The sequence below is a fragment of the Zonotrichia albicollis genome, chromosome 2 (genome assembly GCF_047830755.1).
Source record: "Zonotrichia albicollis isolate bZonAlb1 chromosome 2, bZonAlb1.hap1, whole genome shotgun sequence".
Lineage (NCBI taxonomy): Eukaryota > Metazoa > Chordata > Aves > Passeriformes > Passerellidae > Zonotrichia > Zonotrichia albicollis.
Window position 1 is genome coordinate 99883957 of NC_133820.1, and position 17734 is coordinate 99901690.

At 43.5% G+C, this 17734-nt stretch overlaps 1 protein-coding gene across 6 annotated transcripts in view; it reads right to left on the reverse strand.

Annotated features, from left to right (window-relative positions):
- Positions 1 to 1357: 1357 nt before the first annotated feature.
- The window catches only part of LOC113459197 (uncharacterized), a 32223-nt gene continuing 15846 nt past the window's right edge, over positions 1358 to 17734 (reverse strand). For 3 of the 6 annotated variants that reach the window (XR_012579120.1, XR_012579119.1, XM_026792993.2), the window contains one exon: positions 1358 to 3846. The gene's annotated coding sequence lies outside the window, so the exon portion shown is untranslated. Of the gene's footprint in view, positions 3847 to 3871; positions 4762 to 17734 lie in introns of those variants that run through there. The other 3 variants (XR_012579121.1, XR_012579118.1, XM_026792995.2) reach the window with 2 other exon arrangements.

Consider the following 17734-nt stretch of genomic DNA (forward strand, 5'->3'; position numbering starts at 1 on the left):
GATGTTTCTGCAATTTGCCAATTTTTTTCAGATATTTATAATGTATTTTCACCATTGTCTTGAAAATAATCAAGAAGACAATGGATTATTCCCCTTTCAACTGTGCAACAATAAGTTAGAATCAGAAATGTTTTCCATAATTTGAAGCCTTAATGGCCACAGGGAAAAATATCTTTGAATCAAATCTTTAGTAGTTTTCATAATTGAAAGAGATGCTAACATATTGTTAGGAATGCACAAAGCTTTTGTTTAAGAAGATATACAGTTTTGACTATGAGTGAATCTTGGAAAACAGCATGATTTAATTTGCCATCACAGTCAAGTGATCTATATGAATATCAGACAATTTTATGACATACTTTTTTTTGCTTCTGCAGCTGTCATCTTGTCTTTTTCCAATTTTCTTAGCTACAAAACAGATGTCAAACATTTTGTTTGTAGAAGTTACCCTGGAATTATTTTATCACTCACATCATTTATAGGCATTAGTGTACCTAAGGACGCAATTAGTTAAGAAATCTCTGCATGAATTGCAAAAATACAATAAGTATTGTGCAAAGCTACGCACAGTCATTTCTTTACAAATTTTGGAAAGTACAGAACATTTTTCTAGAGCTTGCATCTTAATGGGAGGTTACTGTCACAGCTATAGCTACAGTCAGTGTAGAAATGTAGTGAGCAAGAAAAACCCCATAAATAGTATGTAATGCCTCCCTTCCTGTGGCATTACTTGCCTGTGCAATATCTGTTTCTCATAACTAAATGCTAAATGCTGTTTTCCATACAGTTACTCTTTACCCATGTGGAAATGCTCAATGGAAGGAGCTCCAGCCATGACCTGTCTCTCTGCTGGCACGAGAGCTGGAAGGGATGCGTCTGCACCTCTTGTTTTTCCCTCTCTGGGTGGGGAGGCACAGAGGGCCAGGAGCCAGGACCATGGCACTCCAGCAGCTGAACATCTCAGGGACCACTGAGGACCTTGCAGGTGAGCCCCTGCTTCTCTGCTGGGGTCAATATTCACAAGTCTTTCTTCTCTGATCTTTGGCTCACTTTCATAGGTTCTTTCATTTCAATTTTAATTGGAGGCCTTGGTAAAGGGGCATATTCAACCCACTTTTTCTGAAAGAATCTTCCATCTCTGAAACCCTCAACACGCCTTGCCATCCAAATTACTTCTTCCCCCTCTCTGTCCTATTTTATCTTGTGGCTTCCTTCAGCTGCCCTCCCTCATGAACAGTTCCTGGTTAGTTAAGCAGGTGAATGCAAGAAAATCATATCAAGATGAAACCTCCTTTCACACTAGCTGCTGAAGCCTGGCTGGGAATTAACAAGTACCTCCAGTAAGGGTTCTCCTGAGCAAATCCTATTAACAACAGGCTACCCATGGTCAGTCAAAACATTGAAACACTGCATTTAAACACACCAGATGCCTTTGACAAAGTTTTATAGTGTTATTCCCTGTATATCACCTCCTATAGTGGGTTAAAGGAGTACAAGCAATGGCCAGAGCAATGTCGTATTTTAACAGGCAAAGCACAAAGCAGTATCTACAGTTCTTATTTCAGGTGAGCAATTGAGCATAGTTTTAGAACTATACAAAAAAAAGTGGTTTCTTTTAAATGTTGTGATTAATTTTTATTGAAATGCTAGCTTTCTTTGGGCCAAATTCTACTTCAAAAATGAGGTTTATAAAGAGTTAGAGTGCTTAATGTTACTCTGTGCAGGTTTGATTGATTCAGTTTTCTTCTTGCTGCTGCAAAAATGAATGCAATAAGACATAACTCTTAAAGAGTGAATTATCACCTTCAGGGAGGAGTCAAAGGATTTAGGAAGAACCTCAAATAAGGGATGGATGAACATATTAATGACAGCATTCACTGTCTGCTAGGTTGAAATAAATTAAGACAATTTGTGCATGTGTATGGCAAAGTTTTTTCAGTTTTCTGAAACCAAATGTGTTAACTATTAACACATGCTAAAAACCCTTAACCCTTTGATAAAAGGTTGGGAAGTAAGATGTGCATGTTAAACCCAAAGTAATTTTCATTATTAGTATTATTATTAAATGTGGTATTTTGTCCTGTTTGTTTTTGTTGGGTAGGTAGTTGCTCATGTTCTGCCAGTTAATCCTGTTCTTTTGCCTGTTTTAATTATAAAGCACCTAATAACGTAGTGACTGCTTCTAATAAATTAAAAATACCTGGGTAAATAGAGAGGTGATGTTGTCTATTAGGCACAATATCCAGGTTTGGTTAAAACCAGGAAAATCTGCTTGAGCTCTTAAAGTAGCTTCTGCAGCTTGACACAGATCTAGAAGACTTGCTCTCAGCTCTAGCAGAAATGCCTGAAGCATAAGGACCTGGGAACTTCTGTTGAAGTACAGAAATAATCAGCACACACAACACCCGATTTTTTTCTATTCAGCCCTCATAAATATTGTTCCTAATTCTACATGTGACAGTGAAACAGTGCATTTTGCAGCCTTGAGAGGTTTTTACATTTTCAGCTTAGTGTGGTTTAACCACAAGCTGTGTAGCTTGGAGAAGAACAACCTACTTGTGCATTTCTCCAGAAGCAATGGCCCAAGTGCCTGTGAAGCAGGGGGGACACAGTGCCCAGGCTGTGCCAGTTTCCGTGTTTGCCACATCGGTGGTGCTGCCACTCGCCCTGCAGAGCCAATGCAATGCAGCTTTTAGTCACAGGGCTTACACTACCTTCTGATATTCTGAATCAACTGGGACTTGCCATGGGCTTTTCATCAGGCCCTTGTAGTTCTCCTTTCCTTGGTATACAGCAACTCTTAGAGGCTGGGTTTAGCCAGTACTTCTGAGAGAGGTCTCAGCAAAATTTGGATTGTTCCATGTATGAGCCCATACAGAATCTGAGTTCTTTGAAAACCCTGGTCATCATTATCTAAGTGCAACTTTATTCATTCCACGGCAGTAACCTTTCTGGGGACCTCACCATGGGTGAAAATACTGAGTTGAGGAGAAAAAAGGGATCATGAGAAAATGTACCACAGTAACCCCTTATTAGTGAATGAATGCACACACTCATGCATACTTCAGCTATCTGCTTTGATATCCAAATACAATAGAGCTATAGACTAGGCTCAGAATTTGACCTTCAGTATCTTTCTGCCAGGGCATTTATTCCTCAACTGGTTTCTTTAGTCTTAGGCTGTTTTTGTGTTAAGTAGAGGAGAAGTCTGGTAACCCCTGCTGTGCCAGAGGAGATTGGCCCGGTACAGCAATCGTGGTGTAAGACTGACAGACTTGAGCCTGACATGTAATGACATCTCCTGCCAATCCTTCTTCATCCACAGAACCCAAGCTTTACTAAGCTGCTTAATGATGGCACAATGTTTACTTCCTTTTCAATGTAGGTGTGGAAGGGATCTGAATAAAATTTATCCCCTTTTGGTCATGAAACATTACATGTTGTGAAACACAGGTTGTACAGCTGAGAGCATAACAATTTGAGGACAGAACTACCTCTGGAAAAAAGCATTTCTGTTGCTCTTCTGCACATTCCTCTCTGCCTTTTATATCACTGTTTATCTTTGTAATTATGAAGTTCATCTTTCTGCATGGTGGTCATTGCTCAAATATTATTTGAAGGGAATGTCTCTTGGCTGTCATTTTGCTTGCTCAAAGCAAAATGGAGTTCTTGAAATGTTAAGATTTATGACTTTTTTGCTCTGCTTGTCCCTTACCTATGCATATATAGATGTATATCTCTAGCTCAAACTGGCTGATTAAAGTAACTGGTGCAGAGGAATCCCCATCCTAGGAACAGTGTCTTCTGCTATATCTGTGGCTCCAGTCAATGCTTGTCTTCTGAGACCTGGAGGAAAAATATACAGTACAAACATAAAATCAAGGAGCAGGATCTATTTTTTTTTTTTTGATAAAAAGCTTTGCTGACCTGTGTTCCTGTGCTACAATAATGAAAGCCCATCCACCTACAGAACAGAACCTACATGATTCTACAGCTTTGAGTAGGGGAAATTAATTCAACAAACACAAGGCCCTGATGATTCTATGATCAATTATCAGAACTGCTCATTCCCCTTTAATAGTAGGGTTAATATGAAGATGTATTTTGTGAATCTCTATAGGACTAGGCCAGATGCTCAGAGTTTTAAAATAATAGAGAAAAGAACACTTCCCTTTTAGGTAACAATCTAAAACTCTCTTAACATTCCTGAATGGTTTATCCTTGCTGTGCTAAACAATTTTCAGAGCGTAAGTGGTTACCTTTGCTGGTGTCTTTTGGTAATATGCATTGACATATGCAGGAATACATGGAAAAGGCTTTGTCACCACACCTTAGTGTTACAGGTAGTGTGTTTTATTGACAGCCATGAAAAAAAAAGTAGAAAAAAGTGAGGCTTAAAGCAGAGGTCTTGCACTTGGCACAAAAGAAGCAGGCTTGTAATGTTCATAGTTTCCAGGGGAGCTCATTGCTCCTAAGATGGGATATGCCATTATGGGAAGTTCTCTGCCAAGTGAGGAGCAAAGCTGGGCATCACACAGGAACTTCAGATGAGTTTGGGACCCAGGCTACTGAGTGCTTTGGAGACAACAGGCTTGGCTGGAGTCAGCCCCGTAGGAAAACACTCAGAGGGTACTAGTCCTTGTCTGTGCAGGAGAGATGAAATATTGCAGCCTTCTGCACTTGCTGGAATTTCCTGGGAGCTCATGACTTCTCACTCATGTGCCTGACGTTGCTTTGGTGTAGACAAGAGCTGGCAAAAGCCTGTAAAATGGGAAACAGGCTGACTCCCACAACCATTAAATGACATTGTTTTTCCAGGCAGTTATCATAAATAACATTTTCTGTAAGAACACATGACAAGAACTCTATTACATTTGCTCTGCTTTGAAAGAAATCCCCTTTTACAATTCCTGGGTAAATCTGGCTAAAAGATTCTGGAATGGGACTTTTGTGATCAGAATTTTCTGCTGTGAACTGAAAAAAAAAAAAAAAAAGTATATTCTTTGTCAAGGGGGTTTAAAGTTGACACAATCCAAAGTAAAAAAATTCACATAATCTAAAATGACCAAGAATATTTGTACAATTTAAAATTTGATGACAAAAAATCTTCAGAAAAGTCATATTACCAGACAACTGTAATTCAAAAGTGACCACAGAATTTTTTTTCTTTTATTCTAGATGTCAGCATCTCTCATAAACAAACAAATATGTAACTTGCCAGATGAATGGTCCAAATCTTTCATGTTCTGAAAAGAGGCAGTAACTAAATAAAGATTTTTTTTTAAGAAAAGTACAATATTTGACTGACCCTGTGAAATTTACCCCTCTGCTTCAACCCTCACCTGCACCATCACACTTCAGGTCACTGCCCTTTTGGGTGTGCTATCACATGTGCTCATTGTGATCAGTGCTCTCAGAGAAATGATCCAGTTTAGTCCTCAAATGGTGCAAGCAATTGAGCTGGTGCGGAGGAGAAGGCACTAACCTCTAAGGAAGGGATGAGTATAAGCCCAAGCCCTGAGTACATGCTAGTGCATAACTGAGACTACTGTTTAGTGGAATTTCCCCTCCTCCTGTATCAATTAATTAGTGACAGGGAGTCTCCCAGCTGCTGGCCCCTGGTGGTCAACACACCTCATTTGCTGAAAGGGACTGGCCCGAGGGTTTGGCCCATGGTGACTAATGCTATTCCAAGCGATTTAGCAGCTAGCACAATCAAGGCCCTCTTCCCAGTGCTTAAGAAGTTAAGGTGGTTGAATACAACAGGCATGGACTAAACTCCATCTCTTCTAGCCCAACAGGCTGAGAATGGTCCTGGATGGTGCTCCTTTGTGAGGATGTCTGCCTACACACTTATTCATCCATCTTGCCCATACCACATGATCTGTAAAGACAAAATTATTACCCACTGGCCCTCTGCAAACTGTCTTTGATCACTCTGGAGGGAACATAGAGGCCTTCAGGAGTACCAACAGAATTGTAGAATCACAGAATAGTTTAAGATGGAAGAGACCTTTAAAGGTCGTCTAGTCTAACCCCCCTGCAATGAGACAGGGCATCTTCAACCAGATCAGGTTGCCCAAAGCCCCATCCAACTTGACCTTGAATATTTCCAATGATAGAGCTTCTGCTTCCTCTCTGAGCAACCTGTTCCAATGTTTCAGCACCTTAATTGTAAAAAATTTCTTCTTCCTTAAATCTAGTCTAAATATATCCCATTTTAGTTTAAGGTCTTGACCTCTTGTCCTGTGCAACAATCCTAAAAGATTTGTCCCCATCTTTCTAATCCTTGTCTGTGCAGGGCCTGTGTAGGCCCTCTTTAAGTACTGAAAGGCTGTAATAAGGTCTCACTGAAGCTTTCTCTTCTCCAGGCAGCACAACCCCAACTCTCTCATAATTTCTTCTTAAGAGAGGTGCTCCAGCCCTCTGATCATCTTGGTGGCCCTCCTTTGGACCTATTCCTACAGGTCCACGTCCTCCCTGTGCTGGGCACCCCAGAGCTGGATGCAGCATTCCTGGTGGGCTCTCACCAGAGCAGAGCAGAGGAGCAGAATCCCCTCCCTGGCCCTGCTGCCCACGCTGCTCTGGATGCAGCCCAGGACACGTTTGGCTTTCTGGGCTGTGGGTGCTCACTGCCAAATCAATTCCAGCCTCTCACCCAGCAGGACCCAGAGTCCTGCTCTGCAGGGTTGCTCTCAAGCTCTTCTCCCCGCAGGCTGCACTGATCCCAGGGATTGCCATGACCCAGGTGTGGGACTCTCTCAGAGCAGTTGGCTGAGGGCCCTTGCTAGCACTCTGTCCCTCTAACCTTGGTGTGTCATCTCACAGCTTGTCACAGGCAAGCCTGGCATTATCCCACTCTCCCTTCAAGTCTGGTTTAAAGCTCTGTCAACAAGCCCTGCTAACCTGTGAGCAAAGACTCCCTCCCCTTAATTATGGGGGAAAAAATTTAAGGTTTAAATTTGGCCACTCTTCAACATCTCACTGAATTTGACCCACAGCCACCGAACACCATTGAAAGGAAAGCTGCAAAATAGTCAGTTCTGGGGCTGGAAGAAAATCTCTGGGCAATGTTTCTGAATGCTTTTGCTGTAGTACTGTCATCTTTGTAAGCTAATACTTCTTTTAGCAATGAAACCACTTTGATTTGGGTAGAACTCAGAACTTCTCTGCTTTCTTAGAAAAACAAAATTATGCTGATTTGTATCTTTTCCTTGTACAAGCTGCATTTGTTTGCACACAAGATGTGAATAATGAAGGAGTCTACAAAATTCAGCTGGCGAAATTCTATCAGAGTTTGCAAGAAACAAAACAAACACAAAAACAGCCCATCAAGTAAAAATGGCTGATAGATGCAAAAGGCAACACAGATGGAGGTAATGGAATTTCAAAAGAGGAATTAGAGAATATCTGAATGGAAGCTCGTAAATCTGCAGCAATTCAGCTTTGCCAAGAATTGCAGTGGGAAATCCTCATTATGGGAGATATTTCCATTCTGTACTCACTGATGAGAACTTTGCTAGGGCAACCACAGGGAAAGCAGGAGAGCCAGCCATCAGCATTCCTGAGCCCTGCCAGCCTGCAGTGCTGACTCACAAGGCAGCCTTGAGTGAGTCACTCATTGCCAGATGCTTCCACCTGACCTTGTCAAGGTGCTGCAAACAAGGAAGCAAAACAGACTCACCTTTGGCAACTCTGGCAAACAAGTTTTATCATGTTGTATTCCAGCTTCCCCTACACTACCAGTAAGCAGTGTGCCCAAAGAAGAAGCTTTAGGCCAAGCCCAGCCATTTCTGGGACTGGGAGCCATTTTCCTGGCATGGCAGACACATAAAGGAGTTGTTTGTAACAGAGGAAGACTTGACTGTGGCAAAGGAAACATGACAACTTTCTACACAGAAAGTGGAGAACCTGGCAGCAGAGAAGCCAGGCTCAGCAGATCCTGTGGGAAAGATCAGTGAGCAAGGAGATGCAGAGTCCCAGGGAGGGAGCCACATAAACATCTGAAATAGCCTCCTACCATGCAAGCTCAGCTGAAGGGCTTAGATAGAGCCTGGTCTTCAATCTTCCACCAAATGGGAAAAATATCAGTGCTTCTAACAGTGGGCTGGTGAATCCTGGATGGCTACAAAATCTGGGGATTTTTCTGTTTTATTCCACCAGTTTCTCACCAGAGGGCATGCCACATTGCCAGTCTGGGAAGGACAGTCCTTGTGTGACACTCTGTCTCAAGGCAATTGCTGTGACATGCTCTTTCTCTTCTGTGGGATCAGATGTGGGCAGCCTGATCTATGTTAAAAAAAGGTCATCAAAAGTTTCTGAAACAATTTCCTTGAGACTGAGATTTCCTGAAGGTTTTTCTCTGTAGTGCCTCTCTGTAATATCTCTTGTACCACCACCTCTGACCACAAACACTGGGCTGGACTAACATGACTTGCAAAGCCTAAAAAAAGACCTGAGACCTGAGTGGTGCAAGGTGAGACCTGCAAGCTCAGGGGAAAAGGAGCCATAATCATCCTTATCCTTGCCTAATCTTCATCTCCCCTTGCCTCCCAGCACTGGCTCTGGATCAAACTTCCCTGTCTCATGACAGGAGACAATGCCATTAATCACATTGCTGCATCCAGTATTTATACATAGAAAAATCAAGCTGTGTTCCAGGTTATTGAAAATCCCTCCTGAGTGCCAGCAGAGGGTTAGCTTTAGGCTGCAGCTGCCCAGATACCATTAGTGGTAAGAAGCCTTACTATTAGCTATATGGGGAGATTCTTGGGGGGGGATGGGGTGGGAGGGGGAGATATGAGAGGCTGCCCTGCAGAGCTGTAATCTGGGGTTTACAGTTAGCCCACATCTCCTACAGAGTCATGTAAAAGTGCCATTAAAGTCAGTGCAGGAGCTCTCACTGCAGTGGGCAGCTTAGACACAAACACAGGCAACAAGCTGTGTCCTGAGTACTCCTCTCCACTTTGCCCATCTTGCCCCAGGCTCTGTGAGGACTGTGCAATGCAGGAGGATTTGGGATGGCTCTCAGCTCTGTTGGGCTGGTGAAGGTAAAGTGATGTGAGTTATATGGTTCCTGTTTTCTGTGACTGTGACCCTTCTGTGACACCTGAAAGCTTCAGGAAGTGATTCATAAAAACTCATTTGCAGCAGGCTGGGTGCACTAAGGGAGCTGTAGGAAGAAAGCTGTGTCAAGAAACCACCACAGGTATAGGTATACCCAGCTGTGTACCATACCACCAACAGCACAGAAAGGTGTCCTGAGCTGTTGGTACTGAGCCAGGCTGTGTTGTAGTAGCTGCACCAGGCTTAGATCCTGCCAGCACTCACCCAGGTAAGGGATGGATGTCCCTCTGTGTCTCACCCTGACACCACAAATTACTCCTCAGAGCAAACCCTTACTCAGAGAGGCAGAACCTCCATGCAATAAGTGCCTCTCTTATTTCTGCTCTGTGACTCTGTTAGAAAACCAGGCTAGTGAAATACTCTTACCAGTTCTAATCCCTGGATAGCACAGTGAAGCCTTACGTCCTTTGTGCTGCTTCCAGCTACAGCATATTGTGTTAGAATTTTTGTACTCTTTTGGAAGAAATAGAGAAATTACGCTGGACCTGACCCATTTGAACTAGTGAAATACTGAAAACTCCTAGTTGTCTTTGAATAGAAACATTTTTAAAAGTATTATCCAAATCTTTTGAAACAATATTCAAACTATGTTTTCTTTGTGAGATATTTTATTTGATGTTTATGAAATATGTGATGTCTGCAAGCTATTGGATTTGACTCTCAGCTCATGTTGAGCAGTAAGCAACATGCTTTTTGGCTGCAGGACTAAAGCTTTCCTCCTGACAACTGGTGACTTGCAGACCATTGTCTTTCTTTCTTTGCATTTCTGCAGGTAAAGTATGCTAAATTAATGAAGCATTTGCAGAATAGCTTCTAATCACCAATAGAAAAACCATTATGCTATCTAAGAAGTTGCAGTTAATGAAATTATGTGGTTTTACTTGCAGTGCACCTAAATGTTTTATTTGCTCCTTGAAAAGAGCTACAAGCTCCTTTTCTGAAATTCCCTCTTTCTGAAATAAGCTCTTTTTCAAATTTTCTCTTTCTGAAACGATTAATGGACATATTTTCTGTCACAGCCAGGGCTGTGTATGTGACCAGCTGTCCTGTTAAATTCCTTTGAGCAAATCATCATTTAGTAGTGCAGGTGCAAATTCTTCTGCAGCCAGTGGGTGTAGCAAGTACCTGTCTGAGATCTGCATTCTCCCTGCTGAATCAAACTGCCCAGATCTCAGAGGACCAAATGGGACAAGGGGAAAAATGGGAGCCATTAATTGTGGTACCACTAAAAACCTGGGGTGCTGGAAGGATATAGACACGTGTGCTTTTTGAACGCATAACCACTTTCCAGTGATGAGAAAATCTGGGGAAAGTGGAGACATTTGAGAGGCTGGGAAAGAGATGTAGCAACTGGAGTGGGAGAGCATGACTGTACCCACTGTCAGAGTTTCAGTGCACCAAAGCCAGGGTGCCTCACCCCATAATGACACAGCTAAATGGAAAGATTTTGTTTCTTTTGTGTCTCCACCCAGTTAGATAAAGATATGGCTAATGAAAGCCAGGTCACACCTGTCTACTGGCACCTTTTCCTCTCTCATTACGCGTGTTACCTTCACAGATAGATTTATCTGGGCATAGAGATAAAGGGGGTTCTTTTTGTTTGTTTTCTGTTTTCTCTTTAATTTTAGAGGAAGTGTTTCATACCTGAAAGGTACAGATTACAGTTGCTTTTGCTTTCTCTAAACTTAACTTTGGTGGAAAAATGGGAGCTGCTGAATCTGTTGTGTTTGATCCACTAGAGAATAAATATGTAAATAAAAAGCTGGGGCTGCACAGATTATAGCCCTCTGACAATAGCTGATTAAAAGCCATGAAGTAAAACTGAGGATATCTTAGGCAATTTCATTAAAAGAAAAATACTTATGTTTCTGGCTTTAATATTTACACATATCTTTTTATCTTTTTGCTTATTATGATTTAAAGCAATTTTAATTTACCTCAAAATACATGTTATTCAATAATAATTATTCAATAATACTTGTAATTCAATAAACACTTCACTGTCTAGTATAGCTGGTTCTAGACCTACATCTTTTATCAATACCTTCTCTGAGGAATTCCTATTTATTTCTAACAGACAACCCAAATCAGGATTACAGAGTTTAACCTACAATGAATTAGAATGCAGACATGGCTCAGCTGAGAAAGCACAGGTTTCAGTTAATTGTGGAATTCTCTGTCCTGAAGCAAAAACCCTCCTTGAATGTACTGTTCAGATGAGAGAATATTTTTTTAACTTCAAGCCCACAGGAGAATAATAAAAGTCCCGGTGTTGAAACTGCAGGTGCTTCATGCAACACTGAGTAAATGACTCCAGAGTGAGTTTGGCTGGGGAGAAGTGACAGTCTTTTATTCATTGCACAAGCACCTCAGTCAGTCTGTCTGCTCAGGTTTCTGGAAACCTCTGTGGTCTGATTCACTATTTCCTTACTGTTTGTTTTGGGACTGGGAGTAACTATGCAAACATGACGTTGATGCAATCAATGTTGCAGGGAGTATCTAGGCTAATCCCTGCATTCAACTTCTCAACATGTTTGTTGGGAGCAAGGGGTTGGATTCCTTACTGTCTTCTCTACCATGCTGAACCTATGGAGATATAGGCACCCACAGTTTTTGCATTTATTTTCTAACTAAATATGGTGATATGCAAGCCAGTGAAAGAGAGAACTTCTAGTGTACAGTGAAATGTTCTGAGAGTTGGCATAAGGACATAGCTAGCACAAAAAACGTATTTTCACACAAAACCTTTTTGCAAATTTGCAGCTTCTAAGAAATCAGCATTGTCTTCAAAATCATCTGAGGTAGTCAGGCTAACATCTTGGTTTTAGCACTGATGGCTTGATGCTTTCAGGAAAGAATTAGAATTTTGCTTCCCTCCAGATTGGTTTAATGATGTCCAAAGATATAATATTTCTAGCAGGCTCTGTCTGGTGACTCAGTTTAGTTGGAGGGCTGGTCTAGGGGCCAGACACACACTTCTGGAGACCTGTGCCACTTTTTAACATGCATTCCAGGCAGCGTCCATCTCAACTAACATCACCCGTGAGAAACATCTGGCCTCTTTTAGAAGTCTGCCTTCTGAAGAAAGGTAGGAAAGCTGCTTCCATAGGTCAGCTGTGAAGGGATCCATTCAGCACCCTGCAGCCACTACGGCCAGCAGACATCCTACCCTGTGCTGCTGAGGAAGAAGCAGGATTCAGTACAACAAGTATGTTATTTACAGTAGCAGAAAGTGTGAAGGAAGAAAAGAACAGCAAAGCTTTCAGACCTGCTTTCCAGTTCCTGATTCTCCAGGGAGTGTTGTGTTGGTTTTGGAGACATTTATGAGGAAAGATTTAAAGTTTCCTTTAAGAGTTTCTAAAGGTGGGGTGGATGGTGTTTGCAAGTCTTTTAGGAAAGAAAAGCTTGATTTGTATCTCTCTGCAGACAGTGCCACTTTCAGTTGCGAGGCAGTGGTATGGAGACCAGAAAGGTTTCCTGTTTAATCTCCCAGCCAAAACTACAAACACATGAATAGTGATCTAGAAAAACACAGCTAAAAGATTGCACTTCCTGGCACTGGCTATGGAACATCAAATTATAGGTGGCTGTGCTTTGATACTGTAAAATGTACGTGGCCTGCAGACAGGCAGGACAGGCAGAAGTCCGTGGGACTCAGGATGCATCCGAGGGTGCTGAGAGAGACAGCTCTGGCTCCCTGCCATCTTTGGAAGGCTGTGGTCATTGGAGAAGGCCTCCAAGGAGGCCTTGCAAATGTCACCTCTGAAGTGTGAGAAAGGATCCAAGGGACTGCAGGCTGGTTGGCCTAACCTGGAAAGATTACAAACAGATCTCCTGGAAGCTGTGACTGGCCACATGAGGAACAGACAGGTAACTGGGAACAGCCAGCATGGGCTTAGCAAGGACAAGTCCTGCCTGCCCACCCTGCCTGCCCTCTCTGCAGTGGCAGACTGTGAACAAGGGGAGAGCAATGCTCATTACAAAGATGTTAAGCAGTAAGGGCCCCAGCACTGACCTCTGAGGGAGGCCACGAGCAACCAGCTGCCCGTGGAACTTTGTGCCTCTGACCAAAAGTGTTTAGGCTCAGCAATGCAGCCAGCTTTAATGCAGCCAGCTTTCCACCCACCATGCACTCTGCTCATTTGTTTCAGCAGTTTGGCTCCAAGGATACTGTGAGAAGCTACAATGAAGGTCAAGATCAAATCAAGAGGCAGTTGGCAGAGGTTACAACAAAAGCAATCCCAATCAGATAAAAAGAAAACCAAACCTCATTGGGGGGTGGGGGGGTTGATTCTTATTTGGGAACCCCTGTCCTTAGAGATGCTGATAACACAGCCATCCAAGGCCCTGAGCAACATGTTCTGAGAGAGCCACATTCCAGTGAACGGATGGCCCAGATGGATGGAAGGCATCCAGACAGGTCCTTTCCAAACTGAGTTATTCTATGATCTACACTGTATTATAGTATGTGTTTTTACGTAGGTGTGCAGAGACTTCCAGCACCATCTCCCTGGCCTTGTGTGGGAGGCTGTTTTGTACCTTAATTCAAAACAGTTGTGTCTGGCTTTCTCCAAGAGAAGAGACAACCTTCTGGAAGCTCGTGTTTTTGTTTCCACTTCTGTTAGGGAGATGTCAGAATAATGAAAGTTACCACTGTGTACAAGACTAATTACTGCCTATTTGAGAAAAGGAATACGGGGCTGTATTGCCTTCTTACAAGGTCAGGTGTGGAAACCGTCTGGGCAATGGGAGGAGGTCTGTGCTCTCCTGCAGAGGAAGAGCTGAAGAACAGCTACCTACTGCTTATCATCCCTAATACACATCTCGGTTTTGTGTGCGAATTGGTATTTGCTCCATGCCTGACCCTGCTCTAAAATTAAAGATAATAATATTTCAACATGTTCTTGCCATGCAGAGACGGCTAAAGAGAATCAACAGCAAGGATAGACCCATGGGGAACAGCTGTGAGGGGTAGTATGTACTTTCTCTGTCCTCCAGACAGGAATCAGAATAACCTTTAAGGGCTCAGCCAATAAATATTTTTGTGACATCATCAGTGTTTAATCTAAACAACTAATGTTGATATTACCTCCAATATCATGATAGAGATAATGCCTGTGAATGGATAGGAAGGCTCCACATTGTGGGGCTACATCCGTGTACATTTTATCTCATCTCTGATGACATAAGCACTCCAATCTGTGCTCATTCTGGATCTTGGAGGTACATCTAGTAGGGTGCTTCTGACCCATTTTACAGCAGTCCCATCTGCACTGAGATTCCCTCTGTGGTCAGAGGAGAGATAGGTGTTTTCAGGGAGTTAGTTATAGGTGTTTTCTTTCTTTTGATAGCAGATCATCAGAATAGATTTTACAACTTCCTGTTTCTTCTCAGCTACTGAAAAGGAAGTGTGGGTGACAAGCTCAAATCCAGATATCTTCATTGTGAACATCCAAAGTGCAGATTCATCTCAGCCTGACTTTAGGGTGTTAGAGTAGTTGCCCTGGCTGGCCTCCCACAGGACCCCCAGACAGGTACCCTGTGCCCCCGTGGCAGGGGCTGTGTGTGAGCTCAGGCCCTGGTGCCCAGCCCTGGCCCCAGCTATGCTGTAGTTGTCCCTGTGCCCTCTGCCCCATCCCTGCTGTTCCAGATTCGCTCCCTGGACTCTCCACCTTGACTTCACACCCGACTCCTTGCCTGCTGCTGCCTCTGCAGGGTTTGATCCAATCACCTCAGCTCTAATGCCATTTGGTGCTGCTTATCTCGCTCGGTGGGGAGCTGATGCTCCACCAGTCTCACACAGGTCTGGCACCAGCCCCCAGGGATTTCACAACAGCCCAGGGGAGTCTGAAAAGGTGTCAGACATCAATGGGCAGGCAGCTGGACTGCACCCCAGGTGTCCAAAGCCTGAGTGTCTGCCTGAGAGCAAGGTGTCTAAGCTCTTGGTACAGGCAGGAAGGATCGTAAGACCATATAGTTAATGGGGTCTGGAGACCAATTTGGCTGACCAAATGCTGGGACCAACCTCAGGAAGAAAGTAGCTTGCTAGGTTCAACCAGCTGTATGGGCTTGGTCTTCCTTGTCTACCACTGGAGTTTAAGCTGTATCTCACATTCAGGCACTATAATTTAGGCAAGCTAAATCCCACCTATGGTGACTAAAAGGAGAAGAAATAAATACATTTATGAGAAAAATGTCAAAATTATCAGTCTTTGTGTTAAAAATTATGATTTTCATCTGAAAGGTATAGAAAGGCAAATGCTCTGTGGATATTTAAAATTCAGTCACTGTGTCTGTACATGCAGTCACACACTCCAAGGGTATTACATGCACTCTCACAAAACACATCCTTTGTTTATAGTCATATGGATTTACAAACACTCCCTGGAAGAACAGGGACACACTCATTGTATACAATATATTTTTTACTTCTGTAAACTGTTAATGTAGAATTATAAATAATAATTTGGGATAGTTCCTATATGATTTTCTGCATTCTGTGATTCTATCTCTCTGAGTAAATGAAAATATTGGTAGTGTAAAATAATGATCTCTTTTTGCCCAGTCTCCTCTGCTCAGTTCTACAGCATTGTTATATCCTCCTCTGTTGCCATAGAAATGATTGATATGTCCAACCATTGCATTCTTGCCATACCCTTGCCTCTACATATTATTTATTTTGCCCTCAAAACCAGATTCTTGGTTGGCTTTTTGATATTTTGGGTTATGTTCTGCAGAGACAATAAAAATGAAACACACAAAGGAAAGAAAAGAAAAAAGAAAACTTTGGCTTTGAGAAGACTGAAATGAATTCAAAAGACTGAAACTAATTCAAAAGTTACCTGTATTCACACTGTGAATATCCATGATTTTACTGTAAACCTCTGACATTTGTTGTTCTTATTAACTCGTAGCTCTGGCAAACAATGACTTTGTGAGATTCTTAGCATCTTCTCGTGCAAAACAAGTATTTGCAGTGTTTAAAGCTTCCTAGCTACAGAATGTTAAACACAAAAGAAATTTAAAGATCTGCCTTTTGGGGGGGCCTGCTGATTTTAGGGGGAATGAATTATGATTTTTGCAGGTTTGGGTTTCCCTCTCAAGAAAGAGGAAGAAAAAAAGAACTAGTCAAGCATGATGACATGATGCAAAAAATAGCAGTCAGAATGATTAATTTAATTTTGCTTCACATGTTTCAGAACTTACTAATGCAAGCTGGCTACTTCCAGACTCCGATGTCCATTCCACAGCACTTTATGACTCTAGGAAATACCCTGGGGCTGCCTGGACTTCCTTTTCACTGACTTCCACTTCCCCCCAGCAGTGCCCGCAGGGATAGGGCACCAGGCATGCTCCCCCTTCCCTAAAACCTTTCCCCCCGCCCCAGTCCTTGGCTCAGAGCCCCACGAAGGTCCTCACACATTCCCTGTACATCCTTACACAGGAGAGAGGGTTTTCTGTTCACCCAAGGCACGATGCACGATTCTGTTCATCCTGCAGCAGGAGTGCATTCAGCCCGGAGCAGAGGACCCAAGGCAGGCCAGGGTTTGGGACAGGGGGCTCCATGGCTTTGCACCCCTGCTCCTCCTGCTGAGATTCCCAGCGTTTGCTCCGCGCCCCAAAGGATGGCACCGCCAGTCCCAAAAAGCGCTTTCGGGGCAACCGAAACAACTTCTCAATCTCCTGCCTTTTTCGGGGACTTCACATCCCGAAGCTACCTGTAGCACTGATGTCTGTGAAGTGCCACTAGGTGGCCCGGGATTGAACCTTCGCAGGCAACAGCTTTCAGTGGGATGTGCGTGTGTGGGGGCAGGAATTTGGGAATTATCCTTGGGCGGTGCGCACCACCCTCAGCGCTTCTGGGATGTTTAGATCTTGGTTGCAGATGCTGGAGGAGGGAAAGGGGCATCCCAGCAAACCCTCTGAAATGGGAACGAGCTCATTCTTATTTCTCACGTGAAATGAAACACAAAGTTTTTCTCTTGAGAATTGGGACTGGGGATAGCCTGGAGCCTAGTAGAACTCCCCAGAACACCAGCCCCGCCGCCGCCCCAAATAAAAATGTGTATTGTTCTTCTCTTTTAAACTTTTTCAAAGGCAATTGTTACCAACATCAGGGGCTTATTTTGACACAGGTTAGCTTTGAGAACTCACCATGGATGAGACATACTGGAGGAGAAAAGGGCTTTCACATGCCCAGCAGATGACAAGGGTGATCCAGAGGCATCAGTTTTATGTCTGTCACCCCCCTAACCTCTTTCTCAGAGGTGCCCTGAAGTCATGGATTACTCCCCATTTCTCACTTCCCTCCATACCACACCGCTGTGTTTTCTGCCCATTCTTGCTCACTCCCATTCCGGGGTGCTCCGTGTCCCCCTGCCTCACTGATACCTATCTGGGCATCGGACCTGCGGTTTGGCAAACACCCCCTGAGGCGGTGGAGGGACATCTCCCACCCGCCTCCCACCCGGAGCTGCCCCAGACCCCTGGGGCCGTGTGAGAGGATGCTGCGGGCAGGAGCCGGGAGGAGCAGGGAAGGCGGGATGCACGGCCCAGCACTGCCTGGAAAACCTCGCCCGGCTCCCTGGAGAGGCCAGGGCTGAGTTTG